The 27924-nt window shown below is 38.4% G+C and overlaps 1 protein-coding gene and 1 long non-coding RNA gene across 6 annotated transcripts in view; one reads left to right on the top strand and one right to left on the bottom strand.

Moving 5' to 3' along the window:
* Window positions 1–923: 923 nt before the first annotated feature.
* LOC115598946 lies at window positions 924–14724 on the bottom strand. The gene is made up of 3 exons (XR_003988034.1): window positions 14682–14724; window positions 14243–14382; window positions 924–2323 (listed from the first exon to the last, which is right to left on the bottom strand). It is a non-coding gene; the product is annotated as an uncharacterized LOC115598946 (long non-coding RNA).
* A 38-nt stretch (window positions 14725–14762) lies between these two features.
* The window catches only part of KIAA0355 (KIAA0355 ortholog), a 57351-nt gene continuing 44189 nt past the window's right edge, over window positions 14763–27924 (top strand). Inside the window, exons 1-3 of one of the 5 annotated variants that reach the window (XM_030457626.1) lie at window positions 14763–14847; window positions 20371–20436; window positions 23090–23130. The gene's annotated coding sequence lies outside the window, so the exon portion shown is untranslated. Of the gene's footprint in view, window positions 14848–15332; window positions 15772–16249; window positions 16274–20370; window positions 20437–23089; window positions 23131–27924 lie in introns of those variants that run through there. The other 4 variants (XM_030457627.1, XM_030457624.1, XM_030457622.1 and 1 more) reach the window with 4 other exon arrangements.

Raw genomic sequence — 27924 nt, 5'->3', positions numbered from 1 at the left:
AGAAAATAAAAATAATCTTCAGGAAGTCAGTGTGGCAGTTCATCGTCCAGGGCTTCCAGTTCCTCTGCAGCTTTGCTAAGCAGTTGCCAACAGATGGCAATACTGCACTGAGGATCTGGGATCTGTGTGCCGTCCTATGAACTTCCCCTGTCCGTAACAAAATGCTTGCTGGTTTGTTCTGAACTGCCCTCATGCTGCTGTCACACAAACATAATCGTTCTGAAAAAAATTTATGAACATCACTTCTTGTGATGCTTATATAGACATCAGTGGTGGCCCATCATTTTGCCCACTGAAAATTATAGTAAATTCAGTAGTTTCATAGGAGGTGGTCTTTTCTGTTAATAACCAACATTTTTGAAAGATATCATCCTTAAAATCATAGAGATATATCCAAAGCACTGAATTTTCTTTTTTTTTTTTTTTTGAAACACAAGTTTCAAAAGTTTAAAAATACCTTTTTTTCTTTTAATACAGCACCTTATCATCTTAAGAAGCAACTATGTGCCTATAACACAGGCATCAGAAGAACATAAATTGCACTATGGTGGAAAAAAATTTTCCCATTTTGTCAGAGACATGGTCCATAATAGATACAGTTCTTGTAAGTTTCTTACTATTACAGATAGCTTTTCATATGTGAAAAAGGGAGTCAGATTGTAAACAAATATTTAGCTACCATGTTTTAATTACTTGTCATTCTAAAATGGGTAATGGCAATAAGAGTTTAAAACACAGGTAGGAAATGGGCTCACTTTCTCAGAAACACACTAACTGCCAAACTAGGGCTTTTTAGCATTAGCAATACATTATCAATTTAACTAAGTAAAAGAATAATTCTCTGTGATTTAATATATTTATTACTAATCTGGAAAGAAAGCAAAGATCTGAAAAGGGAGCAGCAATATCTGTAGATGACAGGTTGTTTATACTAAGGTTATGGAGGGTTAGAAAGAACTTCAGAAGACCCAATCAGACAATATCACATGGGAAGACTGATGGCAAGCAAAACTCAGTTTTAGTAACTATAAAGTATTGTGCTATGGAAGGGGAAAAGATGGGCATCCTCATGAATTCACAGCATTCTAAACAAACATATGAGCACAGAAAACAAACTGAAGTCATGTTTAGCTGTGGTCAAAACAAGTAAACAAAATGTTGGGATGCATAAGAAAAATGATAATAAGTTGGAGAACGTTAGAGAAAACATTATTGGTATCTTCATCTGGAAGAAAGTGTAATGATACTGCCTGCAAAGATCTCAATAAAGATACTACAGAGCTAAATGAAGTTAAAAGAGCGGTGAGAACAATGACCTGGGCCAGGGAAGAAGCATATAGAAATACGTATGCTTAAAATGAATCAGGCTTGAAAGGCCTATTATTAAATAAAAAAACCAAAACAAAACATAAAAATATTGATATTACAGAAAAGGCAGACTTTAAACTTCAGTTCCTGCTGTCCTGTAACAGGATAACAAGAGGAAGTTTTCCTGTTAAATGCAAAAATAGCAATAACAACATAGTATAAGCATGTAATTATATTACAGAACTTATTGTTAAGAGAAATAATTGAGTCCAATACTTTCACAAGATTCAAAAAGAGATTCAGTGGTTAAACTGTTACCAGTAATTTTCAAAACAAGTGATTTCTTTGAGTAAAACATAGTTGGAAATATATGAAAATGTAATGTTTCATATTTGGAACATTCAAAACAGATTTAAGATCAGGTTGAGATATAGTATGTATAGCAGACCATTCATTATCTACGGGTTTCCTACACCTTCCTCCAAATCATCTCTGCTGGTTTCTGCTAGAAATAAGACATGACTAAATGTGTATTAGCTAATAATTCCTATATCCACACTGCATGGAATTTGTATTGTGAGTCGTATTCTGCAGTGATTACCCTGAAATCATAAATAGAGTTCAGTGAACCTGTGCAGAGATGCGTTTTGATAGACCTAACAGTGGCTTCCTAATTTGCATGCTATTTACCCTTGTTACAGCAGGAAAAAAATTAATAAATTTCTTTCCAGAAAAAAAAATTAATTAGGTGATGCAAACATTTACCTTTCTGCAGAACAGCCAACAGTGTCCCTGTTCTTTCATTGAATATGCAGTTGCTTCAGATCCGGGCTTCTTAGCCATCATATTTTGGCCCCCAGGTGTCCAACACAAAGCTTCAGGCTGCATTAGCATCCTGCTCTGGGCACAACTGAAATAGTTCACGGTCTCTTCCAAAATTGTTCTGCTCCTTTTGGGCTAACTTGATGGAAGATCCATGGAGATCACTAACTGCAGTTAAAATCTCTGTAAATACCTGATGGGGAACACAAACATAAGTGAGTCCCTGCCTCATCCTTTCTGAAGAACTTAAAATATTTCCAAGCTTCAGTTATCAGCCCACAAAATGACTGTAATGCTAACACTTTACATGAATGGTAACTGGTTAATTAACATTTCCTAAAGTCCCGAAACCTCAGATTAATAATGCTCTGGCGTATAAAGGCATAATATTATTTCATTGAGCATTTGTCATCTAAAAAGCTCTATGCCTAAAGCTTTAATAATACTCTGCAAGATGAGAGCTATTTTTTTTTTGGGTCATATTTGGGTCTCTGCTAAGATGCATGTATAGTTAAACATTATTACATGGCTCATTTTATTCCTTTTAAGAGGAATACAGATTCTACTGTGTACATGATCATGGAAGCCAAATCCAGCAGTACAATCCTACATTTTAGAGAGATATATAGCTGTTTTAAGGGTTATTTTTGGAATATATATCCCTGAACTTACAAATAGTAACACTGCGTCGTTTCTATTAGCACAGAAAAAATTTTCTCCAGTTAACTGTTGTTTTGCTGAAGTCGCAGTGTGTCTAAAGTGTCCTAGTTCTAACAAAGACTGCTCTTTTTGTTATATGAAGCAATTACTGGCTATGAGATTTAAATCTGTTTTGGCAGCATAAGAATACTTTAATCTTTGACATAATTTCTCTATATGCAATGGATTTTAACAGGAAATTAATTTATAATTTACCGTGGTGTTCTATGAAATACTCCAGAAAGGAAGGGTATTCTTTTGAATAATGTGCAAAGAACTATGAATTCTCAGTAATGGCCACTGCTACAGAAATCAGATCTTTTAATGGTGGTCAAGAACACTTGGGTAGTACCAAATCACTTGAGATACATATGTGTGAGCTAAAATTTCATGCTCAGTTTGCAACTGTGCCATAAATATTAATATGGGAACAAACCAGAAAATGTTGAGACACCAATGACTTCAATGGCAATAAAACCAAGCCCCATGCAAGAGTTGTTTTTAAGCTGCAGATGACACTATGGAACTGCTTACTTGGACTCCAGTTTAGAGTCCATGGAAAAATCTGTCTTTTCCAAAAGACCTCTGGTGAAAAAAAAAAACAACCCAAAAACAGCAGTAGACTGTTATTCAAGCCTCATCATCTGGCTTAGCACATAGCGTCAAGAACATTACTGCAGGCACAGTGTGAACAGCAGCAAAGTCTGAGACAGAGGCCATGGTGAATCTGCCCCTTTCAAAAGCAGCTGAGATTTCTGCTTTATCAGAAAGACTGCATGATGATGGCCTGCAATCACCAGCTTCCAGTGGCTACACAAAAGCAGCTCTGAGCTTATGTTTTCTTTTTGTGTGTTCCGGGAAACCAACTGTATGCAGAATGCCTTTTCTGCTTTTTTTGTGTAATCAATACTGACAGGTAAATTCCTTCTGAAGTATTTTTAGATATTACATATAAACTCCACCCAGCCTCTTGCAATTCAGTGTTTCTTTCCCTTTACAGGCAGAGAAGCTGTAATAATATTTTTACTCTGAAAGGAAGATCAGCAATGGTGCCTCCTCTGCTTTTTATACTACATTCTATTTACAACGTCAATAAAGATCTACTATTTGTCAGCCTTGCCCATTTAATATTAAAAGTTACTATTGCTGAATTCAATATAAAAATTAATAGAAATTCAGGAAGCAAAATTAATAATTCTGCTACTGATGCAATCACCAGGAAGCTTACTCTTTCATAACTGCATTAGTGGGGTCACACTAATAAGATAAACCAGCAGTAAAAATACCCATCAAAAAAGAAAGCAAGCAGATTTTGTGTGTGTATGATAGGATAGCAAAGTTATTAAATTATGTATACTTTTTTTACTATATTCACAGTATTAGCATCGGCCAAGTTCACAGAGGAAATCGTTGCACAAGCCTGGTTTGCAGGTCTGTTATCCAGACATCATTGTTTCTTGTTTTTATAAGATGTGCCAATCAGTTAGGTAAAATAGAGTTCCACTGAAAACAAAGGGAAGTTTATTTTGATTTTAGTGGAATTATGTCAGTTCCCAGAATTATTACTTTCCAAGGTAATTGTTATATTTATCATATATTCTATTAGCATGAGTTATTATGTGTAATTATATAAATATTACATACACTATACAACAGGTCTTAAAACACACTATTTAGAGAAAATGCTGTGTATTCCCAGACTAAAAGTATCTCAATGGAAATGGTTTAATACAGACATTTAAATTACTTGTTTCTAGAAAAATACATTTTTTGTAGTCATAGGGTCTGATCTGCTCCAGTTAAGGATTGCTACTCATCTTAAAAGCAGCAGAACCAAGCTCTTGGAATATATTCTTTAAAATATGCTTACTACTTTAAATGCTCGTAATTGCTGCAATGAATAGCATACACATCTGAGGATTAGGAATTTGCAGTATCAAATAACTGTTTCAGTTATGTGCATATTAATTCAAAGTTCTAGCAAATTCCCTACGTATGATTTTTCAATTGTAAGAGAAGTCTCTACTGGGAAGCAAAACCAGCTTTAAAGTACCATTCACATGTAGTAATTCTTGGCAGCTGACCCACTAAAGAAGAGTTTTGAGACTTGTGCTTTGCACTGCTATCATTTCTGCGACTTGTTTCCTTCCCCCCCTCTCAGTGGGGCTCCTGCTGGGAATGTAACAGACATCACTAGAGTAAGCAGTGATGTGCCAGCCTGCATCTGCTACAAAGCAGCCTAAAAATAAAACCCAATTGGACAATGCCGTTTGGTCTACAGCAGCACATACTCTACTAACGTAAACCAGGCTGTCAGCAAAGATAAATGACTGTTCAGCTACATGCCAAACAAATCTCAGGGTCTTAAAAAAAACAGAAACAATCCTTTGATATTCATTTATAAACTTCATCTCTCAAGATTTCATATTATTGCAATTTAATGATTTTGTATCAGTGTAAGGGTAATGAGAATGCCTGATAAAAATTTCCTATTAATATTTTAAGATATCAGCCCATCTTGCAGCTTGTTTCAGTTCAAGGAAGTTCTCTGGTAATGTACATTTTGTTTTAGAAGATGTCTACCCTTCAAGCTGACATTTTTTCCCATGTATATCAGATAAGCCCAATTTTTTTGCCAGTACCCTGCTTTAAAATCCCAGTTCTGCAGACTTAATATTTTCAAAAAGATATACATGTTAATGTTGTTCTTTCTAGAGATTCTGTTTGAAATCCTTGCATTTTTTTGCTTGTGTGTATTATCAGACTTCTTGAATTTAAAAGGGTATGGTCATACAGAACAATGCAAATAATTGCAGGGTCTTAAAAGATACAGATACAACTTTCTACCTTCTTGCTGCCATACAATTCTGCAGGAGGTAAGTTTTGCAGGTTTTTGTATTTTTAAGGTTTTAAAATTCCCATTGAATTGGATTTTGAGGATATTTATAAATATTATTCTTAGCTCATAAATTGCTGACCATAAAACAAATGCCTACATTTATTTTATGTAACATAGTGCAATTAGACACAGAATGGAATAATATTAACTGCAGGTTCTGGGTGTTCTGTGAGATCTATGTGTAAACGCATCCCACTGTGAGATCAGCACCATTATTTTGAAAATTACTAAGTAAAAACATGACTAAAGCTAACAGGCTTTAAATATCTTTTGTAACTGCTACTATAGTTATGGCTGGAAATCCTGAAATTACATCCTGAAATGTATCCCTCTGTACAGATGGAGAAATGAGCTTTACAAAGATTACTGGTTTTGTATATTTGGAAAAATTATTACACTCTTAAAAACATAGGGTATAAAGCCACTACAGACTGAACTTCATTCTTATTGTGTACTGTGCTGGTTTGCCAATTCTACATGCACAAGAATTATGAGAGAATCAATGCCAAAGTTTCATGAGCTTAATTTTCTCAGGTAACCACCACTCCTAGAATTGTGAGAGGAAGCAAAACATGAAATTGCATGGAACTTGAAATCAGAAGGCCAAAATTAGCAATGCTGAAGGCTGTCAGTATGTTACTTGATCCATATGAGGAGGAAAAAGAAAAAACGAGAGCTCCTGTCAGGGCCAACTGTGTCCAATCCCAAATCCTACTCTTCTGAAACAAGCATTGGGGTCACTCTGTGTCCATAGTGTTAGTTGGCACAAGGGCAAAGCTCACGTCATATTCCAGAAAGCAGCAAATCATGTTACCTAATCAACTCTAGAGTTTAGTTGTTGTCTAGGAGCAATATTGAGTAAACTGGGAGACAGATGTACATGGTGTACATTTTAATTTAAGAGCACAAAGAAAACTACTAAGTTTTTCGCTACTTTTATGATTATTAACTGATATATGACAGGACAGAATCGGCTCCAAAGTTGCACAGCTGAGAAAATAACTAGATCTGCACTGTGTATCCAGTTCAGAATCCTATTTATAATCCCTGATGCTACTGCAGTTTATTTGTAGCCTTTGATAAGATGAAAAACAAAGATAAACATGACTAATGAACTCTGTATTTTTATCATAGAAATATTTATAAAAATGCATAATTAATTTATTTCTCACTGTTTCTGTGGTAATAATTAAAGGTAAGACAAATGTAAGTGTGCACCTGTGGATGAACATATGTGTTTCTTGGCATGTTTTAAGGTTGTCTTTGAGGTGGATAAAAACTGATTACCACTAGGATTAGTGAAATATCAATAATGATGGGTTTATCATTCTATATTACCTCTTTTTCATATTGAAGCAGCATATATTTAGATTACCTAGAGGAAGCTAAGTATAAACTACTTTATTATAATAAATTCACAATAAGTTAACTTACTAATTTTTTTAATGTATGTGATTATGCATTTCAATCTCTTCCTTTTTCTGTTATTCTAAACTGAACATCTGTAAACTACATCACGATGTCTGAAATATTCTCCCATTAAAAAGGGAAAAGAATTTACTCTGTATCCTATTATTTATTGCCTTTTCATCTTCCAGTTCTTGGAACTTAGCAAAAATCCTTGAGATATATATAGTGTGTTGATCCACAATACCACTATGAAAGCTTAACTTTGGAAGATGTATATTGTGTCATATTAAGTTTAAGGCCAGGTTGGATGAGGCCTTGTGCAACTGGGTTGGATCTTGATGATCTTTAAGGTCCCTTATAACTCTAATCATTCTGTGATTCTACAATTTCTCTAACTCTTGGAATTTCAAAAGAAAACTACCATATGCAAAATTCAACCACAGAAAACAACTGATTTATAGAATTTATATGGCTTACAGACTGTTGTACCACTCCATGATCTTTTAGTAATTGTTGGCTTGATGTTATGTGCCTAAAAGGATCTGAAGCACAGATATTTGTGTGATAGTATCTTGACTCATCGGTGTGAAATAAAAAAACCCATGCACCTGTGGGCACTGCTTATGTGTCTTTGAATTATTTAGCAGTGCACACACAAAGCTAAAAATCTTTCTTCCTTTCAGACCTCAGTTGTCAGTTGGTACCACAGGGCTGTTGCCTTCCTGTCTCTCATGCTGACAGATACAACAACTTACTCAGGAGCTATGTACTGCATATGTGCAGTTCTTCTGGGACTGATGCTTTGTTTCCTGACTCTCAAACCAGCAGGAACTGTGATCTGACAATCTGATACAGACTTGGTAGCTTTTTATACCTCCCTTTACAATACTGCAGTAGCATAGATGTCATGCAAAAGAGCTGGGAACCACAACTACCAATTTCATCAAAGCTACACATACTTTATATTAACAACAGATAAATCAGGACCTTTTGAGCCAAACCATGGTAAAGAAGTTTGCACGTGCCTTTTGAAACAAAGAAGACATAGGAATTGAGATGGGGGCTGGAGGGAGAAACTAGCCCACTCATACTCAAAGGGAATCTATCTGCCTTAGATATCATGGTGCATTTGGAAGATGGTAAAATATCTAAAATTATTGTAGGACGTTAGAGAAATAACTTATGATAGCCCTTAAACTTCAAGCAAATGAATACCCAACTGAGGAATTTCTGGGCTGTGGAAGGACAACAGTAGAGTGAACCATAAACCCTGTGAGATCTGCTCCTGCTTCCTTGGCATGTGTTCAGCAGTGCAGGATATTTGCCTCTAGCAACACAGCCACTTGTGTACCGTTTTGGCTGAGGAAGTTTAAAAAGCAAGCAAACAAACAAACAAAAATCTCTTAGCACTGTATCATCTGCTTTAGCTTAGTGATAAACAGTGAGCTCCTCAAACCTGATGTTAGATTCATCAAGGAGAACCAGGCCCCAGCAGCAGCCCACAAAGCAGGTAAAGCAAATACACTCTTGGCTGTAGTTACAGAGGAAGTATGAAAGCACTAGAAGCTGACTAAAGAAATCAGGAACCTGATACTGGCCACTGAGGTCAGCTATGTTGGCTTTCCTGTTGGAGCCAGAGGAAAATGGTACACAGCCAACCAGACATTGCTAGCTGCACCAGGCCCATGGAAAGCAGACATGACTGAGTTGCCAAGGTTTGGTAGATAAATCCCACTCTTTTCTGTCAACATCCTGAATATCTTTTCAAGCATAGGACAGACAGGTGGCCAAAGCTCCATAGTGGCCAAAGACTAGCTCATAGCCATCTCACATTTCATGATGTCACCAGGAGACCGGGACTGGCTTGCATAGGACACTCAAAAGAAGCTCTGTATTGAGAGGTTTAGCAAGAGTCATTCATCAAGGAAGCTTTGTCAGTCTCATATTTTGTTGTCCCTGAGAAATACTTTCCTGTAAGTGGATTACTTAAAAGCCAAACCCAGTTGGGGCCTTCGAATATGTTTGTAATTAATGAAGAAACTCTAGAGAAAAGACCAGTTCATTCAAGTGTCATGCCTGCATCAGATCACAGCTTTAGCTGCTACACTTTTCTGTCTGTTATCAAGTAATTTAGCAAAGTTTCAACCATGAGATACTGGCTTACGTATTTCTCTGTTAGCCTTCTGTTCAACCCACTTTCATAATTCCATGTTCTCCATTACAAAATTACTCATTATTTGGTAGTTTTCCACAATACAAATTAATCTGTATAGGCAAAAGTTAATAACAGTACCACCGAGGCAGCTGAAATTGAATTGCCTTTGCTACAGTGCCCTAACAGAAACTGAGGCAATGCCATAGCATTTGTCATGTTCATTTCAAAGTAAAAAAAGTAATAAAAAAGTCAGTCTAGTTCTCATTCACACATTTTCAACATATCTGTTTCATAACAATCTTCTAAGCACTAGTATTTCAAAATGTCAACAACAGTTCTTTGTGCCTCTCAAATACTCTCTCAACACCTCCATCTTAGCAGCATACTTTGAACAGTTCTATGCCAGCTGTTAATGGCTAACTAACAATGAGTTCACAATAATGTGCTTCTCATCAGAATAAATTTTTCAAATATAAAAACTTCTCCAGTATTTAGATGGCCATGCAAACTCTTTTTTTACCACAGCTGGCTGAGAAGTACATTTTTGTGGTTTTGCAAGCTGACTCCTTTTTGTGAGTTTTCAAGAAAACAAGCAAAATGAGATCCCAGACATCTGAATCACCAGACATTAAAAAAAAAATTATACCTATGTTTAAGTAGCTGACTTCCTGAAGTAAAAATATGAAATGTCAATGATGATTTTCTGCATGTAGTTGGGAATACTCCATTCCTGTGCCCGCCTAGCCTGTTGCAACAGGCAGTGAATTTATTTCAGTCTAGTCCTCCATTTCAGCAACTGGAAGACAGTTTTCCAAGCAGAACTGCAATTTAAAAACAAATACATCTTCTCCTTCATCTCTGGACTAGGGACACTGACCTTAAAAATAACTGAAATTCTTCCACTGCCCGTAAACAAAAATGGACTGCAAGCAGTCATGATCATATGTCACCCTTACAAAACATTCTTACTTGTTGGTTACTTTTTGGAAAGGTTATTTGCTGTCAATCAAGTGACAAGTTCTGCTTATAATAATGGTGATGACATCAGACCTGTAGAAGAGAAGATTAGTATGGGGAGTCTAAATATATAAACTAGAAGGTCATGGGATACATCTAATGTCAATTGAAGCCAATGGCCTTCATTCACTTCGATCAAAACCGGACTGACACATGTAGGATTAGGAAATTTATTTATTTATTTATTTATTTTCCCCTATGGCCATTGACTTGCAGCCTAGGATTTTTTGATGTGACCTGGATCTTGGGTTTATCTGTCAAGAAAAGGTGGTTGTCCCTATTTTTATTTTTATGTGGCCATATATAGTCAGTCATATTCACTTTTTCCAAAGTGGGACTTCCCTCTGGAGGTAACAGGCAAGAATTTTTCCAAGCAGCAGGCTGGGGGCCCTAACCACACATTTCTTTTGCCATTTGGTAGTGTTTACAAAGAAGCTGGGCAAGAGGCCAATTCTCATATTAAGCCCCAGGTTGGACACAATGGTCAGCCAGTGTACCGAGGGGTATAAAGCATAGGTCAGCAGCTTTCCTGTCAGGCAGCAAATAACTAAGTTTCACTTGTCTGAAATAGGATTTTAGTTGTCCAGGGCTGCAGGACAAAAGGACTGTTCTCACCCTGACAGCTGGAATGGATGATTTGTGAAATGTATTTTTAGAAGTCTTATTTGCCTATGTGTATGCCTGCATTGTCAAACATTCAGGCAGCAACAGCAGTCAGGCTATGGAGGGCTGTGACATACTGTACAAACCAAACAATGTATCTAGATGTAAACCTGCATTTTCATTACTTCTCACCCTCCAACTGCAAACATACAGTCCAGATATTAAAGCAACACTAGTGCTGTTCTCCCTGTACTTCAACATACTACCAGTACAGCACTCACAGTAATTAGTAGCCACAAAGGGGAAATCACTGCTGACACAATAGGACATTAATGACCAAGTCTGTTCTCCAAAATTACCCGGTTCCCCCCCACATTTCCTTTTCCTAAACATATCTCCATCTCACTAACAAAACCAACAATCTCATGTAAATTAGCTTTTTCCTCCAACAAGACAAACCACTCTTGAGGGATTTTATTACTAGCATTCATCCTTCCTAATCTTATCCCACACCTTGCTGACAAGCATATCCTTATTAACATTTGCACATGGCTATTGTGCCAGTGCTGCTTTTTTCCTGAGCTAATGATTTCTTCCTCCTATTGCCCATGACATCAAGTTACATACATAATACATTTCAAAGCTGGCTTCCTCTCTCTTTAAACAACATTGTTACTTTCTTTGTTTAAACAGTGCAGTGGTTTCCTTCCCTTCCTATTCAGTGAAGGTCTTGGAAAGCTCTTTTCACAAAGAAGTAACATCGATCAGAAATTAATAAATATAACTTGAATACAGCTATGCTGATTTACATATGACTTGACTAAATAGTTAATCATACAACCATCTTTCAACATACTTAGAATTCATAAAATAAAAAGTAGAATATTAAATATAAATATAGCACTATAAGCATTAAGAAATGTAATTTTAATGTACAATGTCACAATAGCTAGCTACTCTACATATTATCTGGTCCTTAAGAGTTTTCCTTTATATTCTGCATTGGTTATTATGCACTTCTGCTGAACTGACTGTTTTCATACTCTGATCATATTAAGAAGTGTGAGCTTCCTATTTATTTTGCAGTCTGTCTTAAATTCCTACCATCTGGTTAAGACATACTAGCTTTAAGGCTAGGATTCTCACCAGTCTTCTCTGCCTTTATGCTCTTAATCTGCAAATTTAATCTGTAACAGATTTCAGATGAAATGTCTGATCTTTAGATACAGTTATGAGTTAAAAGTTATTACACAGCATTGTAAAAAAAAATATGCAAATAAATCCATCAAGTAAAAAAAAAATAAGCTTATTGTGTGTTACTCCACTGTTAGTGTTGACAGTACCAAATTCTACACAGACCCAGTGAATACAATTAAATCACCAGGGTAACAAAATATGGAGCAGATTTGGACACCACCTGATAGTGTGAAAGAACATGTTAATACAATGTAATGAACTGTAAGACTAAGCCTGTGGAACAAATTCTGTCTGTGAATACATTACACTTTCATCAGCAAGACTTAGGTAATTTTGGGCTCTACTGGTGACACTGAATGTTGGTAAAACATATAGCTCTATTAGAAAAAGTTCTGGTGGATGGCCATCAGGTACTGCAATATAAGTTGCCAGCTATTCACCTGAGCTGGAGATGGTTGTGATCCTGTAGGTACTGTAGCATGTTCTTTGTATGACCCAGAACAGCAAGGTATGTGGCTTAGAGAACGCAAGAGTTTTGGGAGAACGGAACAGTTTGAAGGTAAGAAATGTCAATAGTTCACCAGGGGTTGTAGATTTCTTTTTTGATGGGCCTGGACTGGACATGCAACAAGACTCTAGTGTGAGTGTTAATACTTGCCTTAGTAACTCCTTCCTACACCAGTCCCTCCCACTGCTCTGCACTGGCTATGTGACAGCCTCAGAACAAGAGCAACACCTGAGCTCTTGGAGAGCTGCTTGCAGGTAAAAAGCTCCAGACTAGCCACTCTGCTGGAATTAAGAGTATCCCTAAAAATACACATCTGTTTTTGTGTGCTAATCTCTCTTAGTTCTTTAAAAAAACCCACAAAAAAACAGAAAATAAAAAACCCAGGTTGTGTTTTGTGCAAATTTTTGGATTACTTTTATGGTGTAGCCTCAGTATCTGGCCTGGAAGGAAGGAAAATCCATAGCAGTTATTTTGTCTTCCCCTTCAGCTCCCTCTGAGTTCCTTTATAGTCAAGTTTTTCACTTCATACATATACTTCCTTCCAATCAAAAACTTGTTGAAGACTCTATCAGTCTTTTTTTCTTTTTTTTTTAAATAATGTTTCATCTATCATTTAGTCAAAAGCAGGGGAAAAAAAGGGAAAAAAAGAAAAAAAAGTTGCCTTCTGCAGCCCTTTATTGCACTCTTCCAGTACAAAGAATACTCCCACACCTCTCTCTCTTGAAGCAGCCAACAATATGACAGCCTTCTGTTCCCTTGTGTGCTTTCCAAGTATTTCCCAGGTATCTCTTAATTTGAAGACTAAATTTACTAGGAAGAGACATGCTTAGTAGACATACAAGAATTAGAAAAGTTCGGAGGGAATGCACTGATGAGGAGCCCAGTCTGCCAGCAACCATCTGTTACAGAGAAGGAAACAAAGCCACTGATTGCTCCTAGGCAGCTCCCCACAGACACTGCTTGAGGACTGTTTCCAGCTTGTGGCTAGAAGGTGTCCAATAATTTGACAGTATCACTTCTTCCCACAGAGTTTTCTGATTAGCAGCACTAAAAATAGTGAAAATTACAGTTATTTTAACTTTATTAGTATTATATCCAAGTGCGAGGTGGTGTTTGTTTGGTTTTTTTTTTTTCCTTTTGTTTTTTTTTGTGTGTGTGGCTTTTTGTTTGTTGTTTTTTTTTAAGGGAGGGGGCATTAGGACCAGATTATCAGCTAGATGACTGTCTAAACAAAATAATTGCTTGTATATGTTCCAATAATTTTAGCTGCTCTCGTCATATGACATGTTATCTTATTTTCTAATTTTACCAGGCATTTCTGTACATTATTAAACGGATGTTCCACTTCAAATGTAAAAAAGACTTGGAAAAATATATCACTTTTTACTAAAAAAGGAAGGATGTCTATGGAAATAGGATTTGAAAATACACTGTGCTGTACAGCAAACTTTTCTGTAAAAAATCTGCATTAAGCATGAGAAATAATACCAAACAACACAGTAGTTCAAACTCACACAGCCAAGCCATAATAGGCTGGGCCTGTTTCTGAACAATTCCTAAAGCTGGTAGCACCACGACAAATATAGCCAAAGGAACAACTTGAGAGAATTTTTGTGCATTTTACCTAATTCTCAAATAAATCCATTTAACGGCATTGTTCTCCCGCTAGCGATTTTGAACGCAGGAGGAGGAACACAGCTCTGCAGGTGCCACCGGTGGTCTCCATCCAGAAGCAAACTGCTGCCCTGAGGTAGGTCACTGCACCTTACCACAAAACAACAGAGTAAGAAACTTCATTATTTTAGGCACATATAAAATATTTACTCATCTTTTTTTCCCCTCTCCTCTTCTGCCTGGCCGTCCCTCACCCGCGTGCTCCTGCACCCCTCGAAGCCGGGCCCTGCCCCGGGCAGTTCCTGTCAGCCCCTCCTCGCCTCACCCGCCGTGCCCCCAGCAGCAGCCGTGCCCCCAGCAGCCCCCCCCCTCCCCAGGGACCCCCGTGCCGCCCCTCACCGCCCGCCCCTCCTCCCCTTCCCGCCCTCCGCCCCCTGCCCTTCCCTCACCCCTCAGCCGGCGGCCGCCCGCCCTCTCCCGCCTTCCCCTTCCCGCTGTCACTCGCGGCTCCGCCCGCCCCCTCTCCCGGCCCCTCCCCGGCGCCCGGCGGAGGAGCCGCCGTTTCCGGAGTACACAGAGCGGGGCTGGCCGCGCGGCGGGGGCTGTCGCGGGCAGGTGAGTGAGCTCCGCCGCCGGGCCCCTGCTCCCGCCGACCGCCCTTACCCCGGGCCCGCGGCGAGGGCTGTCCCCGGCCACAGCCCGCGGGCGGCCGGCAGCAGCCCCTCAGCCCGGCCGGCGGGGCCCTGGCGGTGCGAGGCACCGGGCTGGCATGGACGGCGTTACCACCGCTCCTCCCTCCCTCTCTCCTTCCCTCCCTCCCCGGGCGCCGAGGGGGACGGGGCGCGGAGGAGGGCAGCCAGCGCCCCGCGACCGCTCGGGGGAGCTCCCTGGGCCGCGGCGGGGGGCGGCGGCAGGGGCTGGGGCTGGGAGGAGCCGCCGACAGCGCCCGTGAGGAGCCCCTGTCGGGGGGGAGGGCGGCGGCGGTGCCCCGGGGCGCGGCCTGGGGGTTGTCGCCGTTCTCCCTCGGCGGGGCCGGCTCGGGTCGGCCTTTGCGGCAAGGGGGGCAGCCACGGCTCGGCGCGGGCGCGGTGGCCACTCTGCTGCCGTCCCCGTCCCCCCACCGCTCCCCCTTCGCGCCACCGTGACCCGTGTGCGGGCAGCCCGGGGAGCGCGGCGGGTGCTGAGACTGCGCCTGCGGGAATTCCTGCGCACCTTCCTGCTAAATAGTGACCCACGGCCACCCGGGGCGCCAGCCTGCCCCGGCCCGGCTCGGCTGAGGGACCCGGGGAAGGAGCTTCGCCTCAGAGAGACCAGGAGCTGCCCCGGCCCGGCCGGTGCCGCCAGCTCCCGGCGGTGAGGCCGTGCGGCCCTCCCGGGCGGTGCCGGCGGGACCTGTCCCTCGAGAGGGCTGTAACGGCGGCCTCCCGAGACCACACCTCGGCACCGTGCCCACCGGGAGTTCCTTTCGCGGTCCCCGGCCCCAAGGCCTTGCGGGCAGGAGAGTCTCCGGCTTGGCGGCCACTGCAGTGGGATGCACTTGTACGGGTTTTTCACCTGATGCTATCTGAAAGTACCTCTTTGTTGTTTTCTAACCTTCTGTCCAGTGGCTTGTATCCGCTCTGAAAGCAGAAGGGGATGGCTCTGAATTTGGGCTGTAGCTTAAAACTTTAGTCCTATACCTATGCTTCTTTCCCTGCTTGAGGGGTTTAATAATTTGAGTGGAGAAGAAATGCTGCAGGTATATGTGTTTGACAGGTGGATGTTGGCTTAGAAATGTGAAAGAAGTCAGATGATCTTGTTTGTTCTTCTGTGAGATGATAAACCTAGTTACTGGCATTCTTAAAATTATTGTTTTTAAAGAGGAGTAGGTGTCTGGGTGTTTTGAAGAGTAGCGTACATCTGTGTTGTGTGTCTGCAGTAAAGTTCTTGTTTTTCTGGTGTCAGTCAGCCTGTGGCTCCGGAGGCACACGCAGCTGGCAGAAGGCTGAGGCCCAGTTCCCAAAATGGCACTGCACCTCATAACCACCAGTATGGCTCTTAGGTAATCTCAAACCTTGAGGTTGAGGAAAGGTTGCTGTGGATCTTAAGGCTGCTGTTGCTTCACGTTTCTTTTTTCTCAGCTCAGTGCTGTCTTGCAAAGGGCTAGTGGTGCTCTTGAGGAACTGTTGTTGTCTGTGGGTGAAAGGGTGGCTGAAGCTCCTGTGGTATTCTCCCTTCCCTCACCCCTTCGAGGTATGCGGTATGTATTGTGTAGCTCCCAGTCACATAAAGGTTTTGGTATGCAGCCCGTGTGATCAGGAGTGTTGGCCGATCTTGGTATGTGCACAGGTGGTATTTGTGTGTCATGGGTATCAACATGATTTTGCTGTTGTGTTTTACTAGGTAAAAGTTTCTACAGAAAATAAGATGGACCTTTCTTCTGTAAGGAATTGCTATTTTTTTAAGTTCAAGACTTACACAAGGTGTAGTTTTCTTCCTTTCTGTTCTGTTCCCCTCCTTGAACAAAGGACAGACTTTCTAAGTATTTAGCCTATGGTTGTGAAGAAGGTGTGTTTCAGGTCAGCATATATGTTTCTGGTGATTTGTGGAACCTTTGCAGTGTGAGGATCCCAGCATTTCTGGAGCTGCTCCTTCCCATGCATCTTGTGGTACTTCTAGGTCAAGGTAATGAATTGGGAGTTACTTAGGGATGTTAGGAAACTAGAAAAATACAATACAGGGAATATTTTTCTAGTTGAAGTCTTTTCCGAGACTCTGTAATTTGATTAACAGGTAAATAATCCTTCATATAAATATGAAATATCTGCTACAGATGTTTCAAAGAGAAATCTAGGTTTCTTCAGGTTCTTAGGTGTGAACTTGTATTTATTTGATCACTTGAATCTTTTTCCACTTGAATTTTACTTTTCTATGTTTTTTTTCCTCTGCTGTCTCCAACCTGAGAGCTTTTTTCCCCCACTTCTTCCCATTATTTATTACTTTTAAACACCTCCAGTATTCAAATGGCAGACAGTTTTTTTGCAGAAAAAGAACTGTGTTTTTGCAGACCTGTAAGGTCTAAGTAAGCTTCCCTTTATACTCTGAAATGACTGGTTTTTAAGTACTTTCACTTGCCTCTCCTTGCTCTAAGTAGGGTTGTGTCAAGGGAAATTATGCTGCTGCTTTTGTTGATATAGTAGTCCTGTAATAGGAAAACACTTGTTCTTGTTACAATGAGTACTGGTACACCAGAAATCCTGCTAATGATTAATTGGTGCAGCTTAAAACAGGTATCACTGCTGATATGACTAATTGTGCCATATGAAAAGAGCTCCTTCATTTCTGGTAATCTCAAGGTATTTCTGCAGTTTTAGAGAAATTCCTCATCTGTGCAGACAGATAAAAGCACAGTAAAATGCAGAACTTTCAGTGAAGTGTGACAATTCTTTGAGCTCACTGCTATGCTGCAAAACCACTCGGGGATGAAAATAAAGAGTATCTTGTGGTTACTGTAGGTAGATAGAATATTATTACTGGAATTGGATGTTAGCCAGAACAACACCCTACACGTTGCAAACAATGCCAGGGTATTGTTAGTAGCTGTAGAAGGGGTTTTATATCATACATGAAAGATGACATTTCCATCAGCATGCCTAACCTCATCATAACACATTGTGCTGAGGTTGGCTCAGAAGGCAACTGGCTCTGCTAGGCTTGACAAAATCTACATGAAAATTATTCTGGTCCTCCTAGAGCTTAGTGATATATCTGGATTAGTTTTTCTTAACCTTCATTGGCCTTTGAGTAAAAACAATTTATTAGTAACATGCTGCAGGCAATCTTGTGATCTCCAGGCGCTATCATATTCCAGGTTCTGTTGAGATTTTGTGTCTTGTGGCTGAAAGCAATGCTGGGATCTTGCATGGGGACTGCAGATCTAAATCACAGAAACTGCTGTTTCTTGATACCTGTAAAATTTTCCTGTTAGGATGAGAGAATATTTTTTCTAAGTTGTGTAGAATTTGTTAAATATTTGTTCCAAGCTCACTGAAAAGAAGCTACTAGTAGTTGTGTTTTGTTGGGTTTCTTCTGCTGTTTGTGTACCGCAAGATAATTTTAACGTAGGAGGGGTTTAGATATTCATCCCTTCTGCCCCCAAATAAACCATGCAGATTTGGTCTGATATCCCATTCTTCTAGTGTTCTGTGAATAAACCATTTTAGTCCAGCCCTTTACTTTTTCCAAAACATTAATTAGTAAAAGAAGAAAAATATTCTATGTAACGTCAAAAAGATGAGATCTGAAGTTCTCTAATGTGATGAGACAAATTATTTTGAGAGCTGTGGTCTTGAGTTACCAATCTCTTCTTACTCTGCTGTGTTTAATGAAGATTAGTGTGTTGATTACTTAAGATAAATTTGTGAGGTTTGATCTGTGTTGTTCTATTAGGCCGTAAGCTTTACATGAAGCCCAGGTTGGAGTAGCCTTGGGGTACAAGAGAAAGAGATGAATGTGAGTGGAATAGAGGGTCTGGAAATGCTGGTTAACAGTTGAAGAATGAAAGATAGGGACTGAGATGGGCAATGTGGAGTACTCCAAATGTGGCTGGGGTTAATTCTGAGGTGTCTGAGAGAAGATCAGTATTGGTGTCTCCAAGGTGGGAGTAACTGAGGCTCTGTGAGGCTTTCAGGAATGTTCAAAAGCTTTTATGGCAAGTTAAACATTTTTTCAGTTGCACACCATCAGTGGTACATCAGCTTCTATCTAATGGTAACTGTGGCAGCTTATCAGGGCAAGCACCTTATAACTTCATTCAAATCAATGAGGTTTGAAGTGGGAAATTCTAGGGCTTTTCTTTGAATAACTGGTTTTAGAAAGGAAATAAATACTTGCCCTCTGAAGGGAAGCCCTCATAGCAGAAGATGGTAGCGCTAGTTGAGAGACTTCTTGCTGTATTACTTAAAGAGTAAACAAAAAACTTTTAAAAGATTTTATGAAGTAGCTGTCTGTGGTTTTTAAAATAAATTTTTTACCTTGTGTGTTTGTGCTGCTAGGGTCCCATCAGAGAAAATATTTTCTTAGGAAACATCTTTACAATCCCTTCCTAAATCATGACAAGTTCCTGTATATATTTTTAGTAAAATTTGCTCCATGAAATGACTGATGCCTATTTTCCATTTCAGGCTAGCTAGATTTTCATTCTGTTGCAACATAGCTGAATTCCCTCTTTGTGGGCTTTTGATTCATGCTTTTCTAACAGCTTTCTGCTTTTTCAAGTGGTTTTTGTCAATGTGATTTTTGTTTTATGTAATCATTTTTCAATAGGGTATTTGTCAGAAGCTAATGTCTTCTGGTAAGCATCTCTGTGCCATAGCATTGCAAAAGAAAGTTTATTTAGGAAATTTCAACAGGAAGATCCTTTTACCACCTTGTCAACCACCCGTTCTCAGGCTTGGATGTTTTGTGTTTGTTCTTTCATGACACTACATGTATGTTGGCATGGAGATTATAAGGGAACATGTCAGATGGTTGTTTAGTAACAGTATCTTAGGTGTGATTCTTGTTTAGTTGTGGAATCAAAGTTGATCCTAAACAGTACTGTCAGATAGCAGAAAATCCCTCACAGGTTCTCTGCAGTGTACTCTGCAATCTGGGGATGGAACAAAACTCAACTAGAACAGTTTCCGAATGCAAGGGAAAGTCTGTTTCTCTTGGTAGGAATAGTAGTTAACTCTGATTCTTTAATGCTTTAGTCTAACATGCTGTATTTTGGGAACTTGAAAGCAGTGTATGTAATGTGTTGTGAAGGGGAAGGCAGGAGAAGAGTAGCAAGAAAGAACTGTGGACCTTTTCTTTGCTTCTCCACACATATTCTTAGTGTGATTCATTGTGTGAGAATTATCTAGCAGTGAAATAACTTTAACCCTGTCAGTTGCTGTGTGTTTTTAGTTTTCCAGGTAGACCTCATGGTGATAAACTTAGTATTTTTGTGAGTTTCTGGGTGGTGTTAGGAGTTCCTCTGGGTTTACTGGGGTAAAACTAGATCCTTTGAAGCATATCCAATGATCTTTTCAGATACTAGGATCTTCAGGGCAATACTCCTAGGTATTTTTTTTTGTTGTTGTTTATGAAAGTCGAACTTCCTGTTCTTCTGTACAGATTACAGGCTGATTGTGCCTTAGAAGAACAGTTTGATTCCAAGCACAAGAGCTGCCCCAGAGAAAGGTAAAGTACCTGAATGTCTGCAGCTCACATTCCAGAAAAATCTGGAGATCTTTTAAGTGTTGCTTCTTAAGAGTCTAAGTACAAGGTAATATTTTTTAAAGTTACTTAAAAACACTTGAAGCTGGCTGTATGGTTCTGAAGTAGTTAGACATTCTTGTCATGTGGCCCAGCATGTAAGAGAAATGCCGAAAAGCAGTGAAAGCTACAGGGACTACAAAAGGTGGACACAGAAACACTCTTCTTGTTGTTGAAAGACTTTTCTTGTGTCTGCATCTTCACAGCTTGAGTGAAAGACTAGGTATCACTTTGGATAAATGTAACTCTATTTGCAAGTCTTGCACTGGATGGTGCTTATGTAGTAGGAGGAAGAATCCAAGGAGGAAAAAGCTACCTGAAAATTTTATTCTTCTGGATCTATATGTTCTTCTGCATGCCTCTTGTGGGATAACTTCAATGAAGAATGAGTTTGTCATATCCAAATGCTCAGAAGAAACTACATTTGTCAAATGAAGGCAAAAATGAATGCAAGTTTTCATTGTTTGTTAAAGGCACTCATGTTTAGTAAAAGATGAAAAGATTGTGAGGATAGGAGATTATTTCAGGGGGGAAAAGAGGAGCAGTATCACCAGCTGATAAAATTCTGCAATTCTATGACCAAGCAGGAATTTAAGACTATGTGGTGTAGAATAGCAGTAACTAAAACTATGCAAATATGTTGTTAAAGAATCCACTTTTATCTTTGTATGTTTCATAGCTCCAGAATAAGCTTGCTTTAGCCTTTTACCAAGGACATAATTAGGTATTTGTGCCTTTTTGGCTGAGCAGCACAGTTCGGAAGTATTTAAATAACAAGGCAATAAGATGTATAATTTTTCCTACACAAGATGATGTAATAAAAAATTTCTTACTATGGTGTGAAGAAATAGATTTACTGCTAAGTATGCATGCATAATTTAAAAGCTAAACCCTTTATTAAATAAAAAACAAAAGAAAATGAAAAAACAGTGTAAGATTTGGTAGTGATCAGAATTTTATTTTACTGAATTCAGTTCTGAGTAGTGCAAATGAAATCATCAAGGCTGCCAGGTTGCTGCTGTTGTCAGCAGGAAAGCAGGGGTTTCAGTGGATATTGTGCATTCTTCACCCACAGAGAGCAAACTGGGCATACTTTGCTATCTCACAGCAGAGTACAAATTAACTGTTTTTCTGGACAGCTTCCAGTGTAGGTACAGAAGTTATAATACAAGCAAGGTTAAGGTTTTGGTAATGCAATTTATGTTTCTGTTTTGGCTGTTTTTGAAGAGAAGCTCTGAAGCTTATGCATAGAATAGCAGGGTAGGTTAATGGAAAATTACATTTTCTAAATTAATGCAAGTCTAAGTGAACTTTTAATTGTGGCTTATTTTTCTTGATGAAAACTGTATGGGATGCTGGGTGAAAACTCCACTTAATAGCACAAAATTCTGAAAAAGACCACATATACTGTTACTGGGAATAATCTTGGTTCTGTGTTAAAATGTTGGAAGAGTCCTTACTCAGCTTCCAGTCTTTGTTTGTCTTGTGTTTCTCTTTCAGGAAGAGAAAGAAAGTATTTTCTCTCAAACAATCCTATCAAATCTCATAATAAACTTCTTTGTTTAACTATGCAATAATTTCCAGGGCAACAGATTGTGATGTCACATTCAGTACTTTGACCTCATTTCAAGTCCAAAGAGGAAAGAATATTGTAAAGTTTGAGACAAGTTATTACAAAATATCTTTGTAGCAAAATTTATATAAAAGTTACTGTGAATTTTTAACACAAATTTGTTAACAAGTTCTTCTTAGTAATGGTATTAGACAGATCTAAGTTATCAACCCTAATTTAAATGTTATCTTTAGTATAGTATTTGATCTTAAAACTGAAATAGGGATTTGGGTTGTGGAACAGCATATGGTGTAGTTTGGCAGTCTTTGGTCAAGTGCACTTAGTGTTTTATCCGTGTGGAAAAGTGGTGCATCTGACCTGTGCTATTTTGAAAAGAATCTGTTGCTTGGTTTTGTGGTTAGAAAAGATTCTGGTCTGGGTAAGTGAAATCTACTGCTCTGCAGATGTTGCTGGACATGAAATATGTTTAAAACCACTAATGATACATTTTTTGTTTTTATATAGGAATGTTACATTTTTGTGGTGATAGATTGGTATGATAGAATAAATCTGTAGTTGACACACAAGATTTAGAGAAATGTGTTTTGGGAAGAGTGTATTTTCTTCTTTTGAAGACACAGCAGGAAAAGACTTTTTTCTTTTTCCATTTTAGTTTTTGTAACAGTTGGGTTTTACAAGATTTGATTAGGATTGTCTGATACAGTCAGACAAATGAGTAACAGACCGTGATTTGACTCTTAATTATGTTTCTCCTGAACATGTGTTAAAATATTATAGCTCTTCTCACACTGCCTTCTCTTTCCATATCATGGTGACTATGAGGGCTGCAGATGCATAGATATTCTCTTCAAGCATCAGGAGGTGTTTTTGTCACTGAATCTCTAATGCTATTTAAGTTGTTACTGGTCATACAAAAGAGTTACTACTTTCACAGTGTCTTTGATTCTGATGCTTTTCTGAAGAGAATGCTGAATACTTGAGTGTGTGAATTTCTGTGGCTTACAGGTACCAGAGTTCCTGGTTGAGTAGCTCCTCTGACTTTAAAGGTAAAAATATATTAAGTTTAATTTCATCTTAAACAGCTGCACAGATTGATTGCATGTGTAATACATTGACATGTCTTTGTGACCATTTAGTGTGTTTTTGAACTAAATTTCTCAAGTCAATTTCTGAGAAAATACTGGAACACAAGCATCTTGCTATTGGTCTCTTCAGAACTGCCTGTCATTACCCTGTCCTTAGCTGACATTTTGTGTTTTAATGTGTGCTTCTACATCACTTGCACTTTAGATATTGATGGAAAATGTCTGAATAGACTCTTTTCTGTTGTGTTTCAACACCTTTTGCTATGTATTTGTTCCATTTGAAAGGCCTTGATGGCCCTCACCCTGGTGAGTTGGAGGGTGCTGCTATTGTGACTGATAAAGTTTGACTTGATGTTAAACTGTGGTTGGTTTGTTCCTTTTCCTAAAATGTTCACATTTTTAATGGGATTTTTCAGCTTCACAGTGCACCCAGTGGTTGCTTTTCTCTGTCTGATAAAGTGGGTTGTTACTGGTACTTTTAAGTTGTATCCTGAAATGAGAAAATTATGTACTTCACTCCGTGACTTTCTGCTCAGAAGTTGTACCTGTATTTAGTTCTGAAACTCTTTTGGCACGGTTGAGGCAGTTTATTTCCAAAAATTCTTGTGGTTTCGGGGAAATAGTATATTGTATTTTCCTTGCATATACCATTTGATACATTCTGTACTGGAGTGTTGAGTTGCTTATCTCTGCTGTGTTGGTTGGTTTTCACTGCACATTAAATTATATACCAAGAAAAAGGGTAAGTATAGTTCATGAAATTTTCTGCTCTACCTGATTATGCTTTTCCTTTTAGCTTAAGGTTTTGTAAGTGATACAGTCCTCATAATTACAAGCAGAAGTAGGAAGGCATCTTGTATGCTGTGCCTATGCTAAATATTTTTCTCTAAAATGAATCTTAATTTGAGCAAAGCTAAACTGATGTAATTTGGAACAGTAGACTTAGCAAATATAATGCAACAAGAAATGTGTGAATATTGATTATAGTGCTTGGTAGCATGTGATAAACCAGATCGTGTCTCAAAGTAGTGCTGATTTAGTGGGCTTCTTATCCCTTATTTAGGTGTCTCTAAAGGTTTATGTTTGGAGGTTATCTTTCTTCTTCTTGTACATCACACAATTGACTTAAGACCTGTAGTTCATTGATTTTTCACTTACCTTACACAATCACAGGCAGATAGCATTCTGGCCAAAAGATGGTGGTGTGAGGAACAGTGCTCCATCTGAAATAGTCCAAACCTGGTAACTTCAGAAGACCCACTTAATATAATCTGAAAAAAAGCAGAGAATAGTAATTGCAGCTATTGAGGGTCACTCAGAGAAGGGAAGAATTTGACAAGTTGGCTTAAATATATCAATATGTGTTCTGAAATGCAAGATACCCTTGCCTTGGAACAGTTAGGTATTCTAGCATTCATAAGACCTTCTGTATCTTGTAGGTAAGAACCATCATTTTAAGAAGGAATACTTTGAAACCAGTGCTTTGGAGTTGATGTGAAGGGAGGAATTGTTTTCACAATTTTTTTGTTTTGTTTTTTTGTTTTCACTGTTGAAATTATTTTTTTTTTTAAAAAATGCTACTTACACTTCTGGAAGATATTGCCTCCACTTGAACTGGTGGTAAAGCTGTAGGTTATGTGGCAGGTGTTTAAGGCTTACTTGCACTTACACCAAAATGCCTCTCTTGCTTTCTTCTTGTCTTGTTTGTTTTCTCTGCTCAAAGGTTTTGTTCCTTGTTCAATACCTTCATACTAGAGTATGGTAAACATAGCAAAGCAACTACTCATAGTAAGAAACTCAATGGGGAGTCATTGAGGTTACTTTATGTAATCTTTTAGAAATAACAAATAATTAAGTAAAACCCCTTTCCATTCACTTATGATTAACAAGCCGAAATCTGACACAAATGAGGATAAAATACTCATATTTTTACTGCATTAACATGGTAAAAACTTAGATGTGAAAAGACTTTTTTTCATTGATGTTTTTTCTTGAGTAATTATCATCCAGGGATTTACTGGTATAAATTACTTAATATAACATATAAATTATTTTTATTAGTAGTGCATAAGTATCACTTCTGACCAATAAAACCCCACTGTCATGTCCAAAATACAGACAAAGAAATGCCTGTGTAAATGGAGTCTGTGTTTCAACTTCAGAGGCAAAGAAATGCCAGCATAAACACCTGAAAGATACGAAATGCAATCTGGGGAAGATTTTTTTGTTCCAGACAGAATAATATGTTGCCTAGAAGAGGAGATAAGATTTCTAAAATGAAGTGGCTATTCTGTTTAAAATTATTTGCTGATATGCATACAGCAACTCAAAATGTAGCAGAATGCCTTACTAATAGCATTTGAGAGCCCTAAAAGACAGTTTAACCTGGATTTTTGAGATGTCGATAGACTGTAGTTGAAAACCATGGGTTTCCTTGCTAAGCTCACAGTCATCTAATTTTCTTATGCTGCTGAATCTAGCCACTCTTCTTTTTTTCTTGAGATTATTTTTGTTCTTACTTTTACTGCTTTTTTGCTACCTTTTGCTTTAATTCATATTTAAAACTCCTGTTTGTATGTATTACACAGTTAGGATTGGAATGTCAGCTGAAAGATGGGGAGAGAAATCTGCTGTGCTGAAAATGTGAAAGATTTCCTGTTGTTCTAAACTCAGTTTGGTATGCTGGTGTCTGTGCAGCTGAAGCAGGGCTTAAACTCTCCTGCAGCACAGCAGCATGAGTGGTGGATGAGGATAAAAATCCCTTGACGTATCAAATAATACTCTGATTGTGGTTAGTCCCAGTTCTGACTGTAGTACACATTGTTCCTAATAAAATGTAAAAAGTGGCATGGTGTGCTCCAGCTGCATAGTGTTACTGGACACTTTGAAGGAAGGTAATTATTTATTTATAGAATGGAAATTTTGAGAAAATGACTCATTGAAATTCAGATCCTTTAATGAAGGAGAACATGCATTGTGTAATGTACACATAACAGGTATTGTTAGGTGTATGCAGGAAATAAGCATTTTGTATTGTGGACAAAAACAAATCTATAAATACCTCAGTATGTAGTAGAGGGATCATCTCTAATGCTGTGTGGTTCAAACTTGCTGGAGTGAATCTAGATGAAGGAAAAAGAAATTAAAAATAGGACCAATGTTGAACTGAAAGGAAAAAAGTAAGATACATTTTTACTGTTCAAAAAACTACAGGCTTGATGTATTATAGTATTTTGAAAAGAAGATGTAAAAGTTAATATGTCATCTCTATGCTTACTCATTGTAGTGTTCCCTGAGAGATTTCTAGAGATAGATTTTGTAGGATCATGCAGAATATAAAAGTTGGTTTTCATTCTTTGACTAATGAAGAAGATTCTTACATGACTGAAACCACGGTGTTCCCAGAAGTTTATAAAACACAAGAGTGCAAATAGTTTTTAAGACCTTCTTAATACTGTCCTCACTGAGGATTTCAGAGTTGCTTCTGCAGCTTTCATATGAAGTGTAGAGACTGTGGGAAAACATTTTTAAAATTATAGTTACAGCTACAAACAAGATCATGTTCTTTAATTATATATTTTATGGAGACCACAGTAATAAAATGCTTAATTAATTTAATGTTTTGAAGTAGCTGGGTTGTGGGACAGTGGTGGTACAATACTTTTTTCCATTTGAATAGCAGTATGCTTTTAAAAACATACTTACAGATAATTTGCTAGTGCCATGATAAATTTGTGTGGCTGTCATTTATTGACATGAGAACCTTGGTGTAAGGTTTTCTGAGATGTTTCTAGTCCTCATTTTGGAGTGAGGTGGAGAACCTTTCAAACACTGACCCTTAAGATTCAGTGAAGTTACCAGTTAAAAGATGCTATAACATCCTATTTTTTTTTTTGCTGAGGGAAAGGCTGTTCTGACTTGCAATTATTTTTTGTGTTGACAATGTAATTATTTGTTTGTTTATTTTTAACTGAGGAAAGAAAGTATTGTTCCTTCCCCAGTAGCCACCTAGAAATGCATCTCATGTGAAGCAGCTTCTGGTTGCATTCTGCCTGCTACCAGGCTTACTTTTGCTTCATAACAATTGATCTTTTATTGATACTTTTGCTTCATAAATTGATCTGATAATTATGTTGATGCGGTGACTCTTGACTTTCTATACTTACTGCTTTCCAATCTATTTGAAAATCCAGCTCTGCTACATTAAAAAGTTCTCACATGTTTTTTTCTAGTCTGATTTATGTTCAGTTATCTGCTTTTATTCTTAATTGCTAGAGGCTGTTCTCCCACTTGCACAGTTGAGTTTCTGTGGAACTATCAATAAATACAAACAATGCCCTGCTGAGAATAGGATGGAAGCTGATGGAGTGGGAGAGAGAAAGTAGAACAAGCTGAAGGTACTAATTAAAACTGCTTGTGCAATGCATTTGCAGACTAATGCTAAACAAGCCATATTTGTTGTAAACCATGTTGATAAGGTATATATAAATTTAATAAAACAGGTTGTAACATTCAAAGTTCAACGATTATTTTTCTCTTCCAATTTTTGTGTGTGTGTTCAAGTTGTCCTGTAACTGATGATGTGTAAAATACAGTTTTAAAAGTATTTTTGTGAAGTACTTGGGGCAATATCTTTGTTATTAGCATCACAGGTTGCCTAATTTTCTGATTAATCAAGAGTAAGTGGTAGCAATATAGTTGGCCTTGACTTGAGTGCTAGCTACAAGCTTGGTATGAGCATACAAGTATTTTGGA

This window comes from Calypte anna, chromosome 11 (genome assembly GCF_003957555.1).
Source record: "Calypte anna isolate BGI_N300 chromosome 11, bCalAnn1_v1.p, whole genome shotgun sequence".
Taxonomy (NCBI): domain Eukaryota; kingdom Metazoa; phylum Chordata; class Aves; order Apodiformes; family Trochilidae; genus Calypte; species Calypte anna.
The sequence above is the reverse complement of the archived record's forward strand: the minus strand, read 5'-3'. Positions and strand labels throughout refer to the sequence as shown.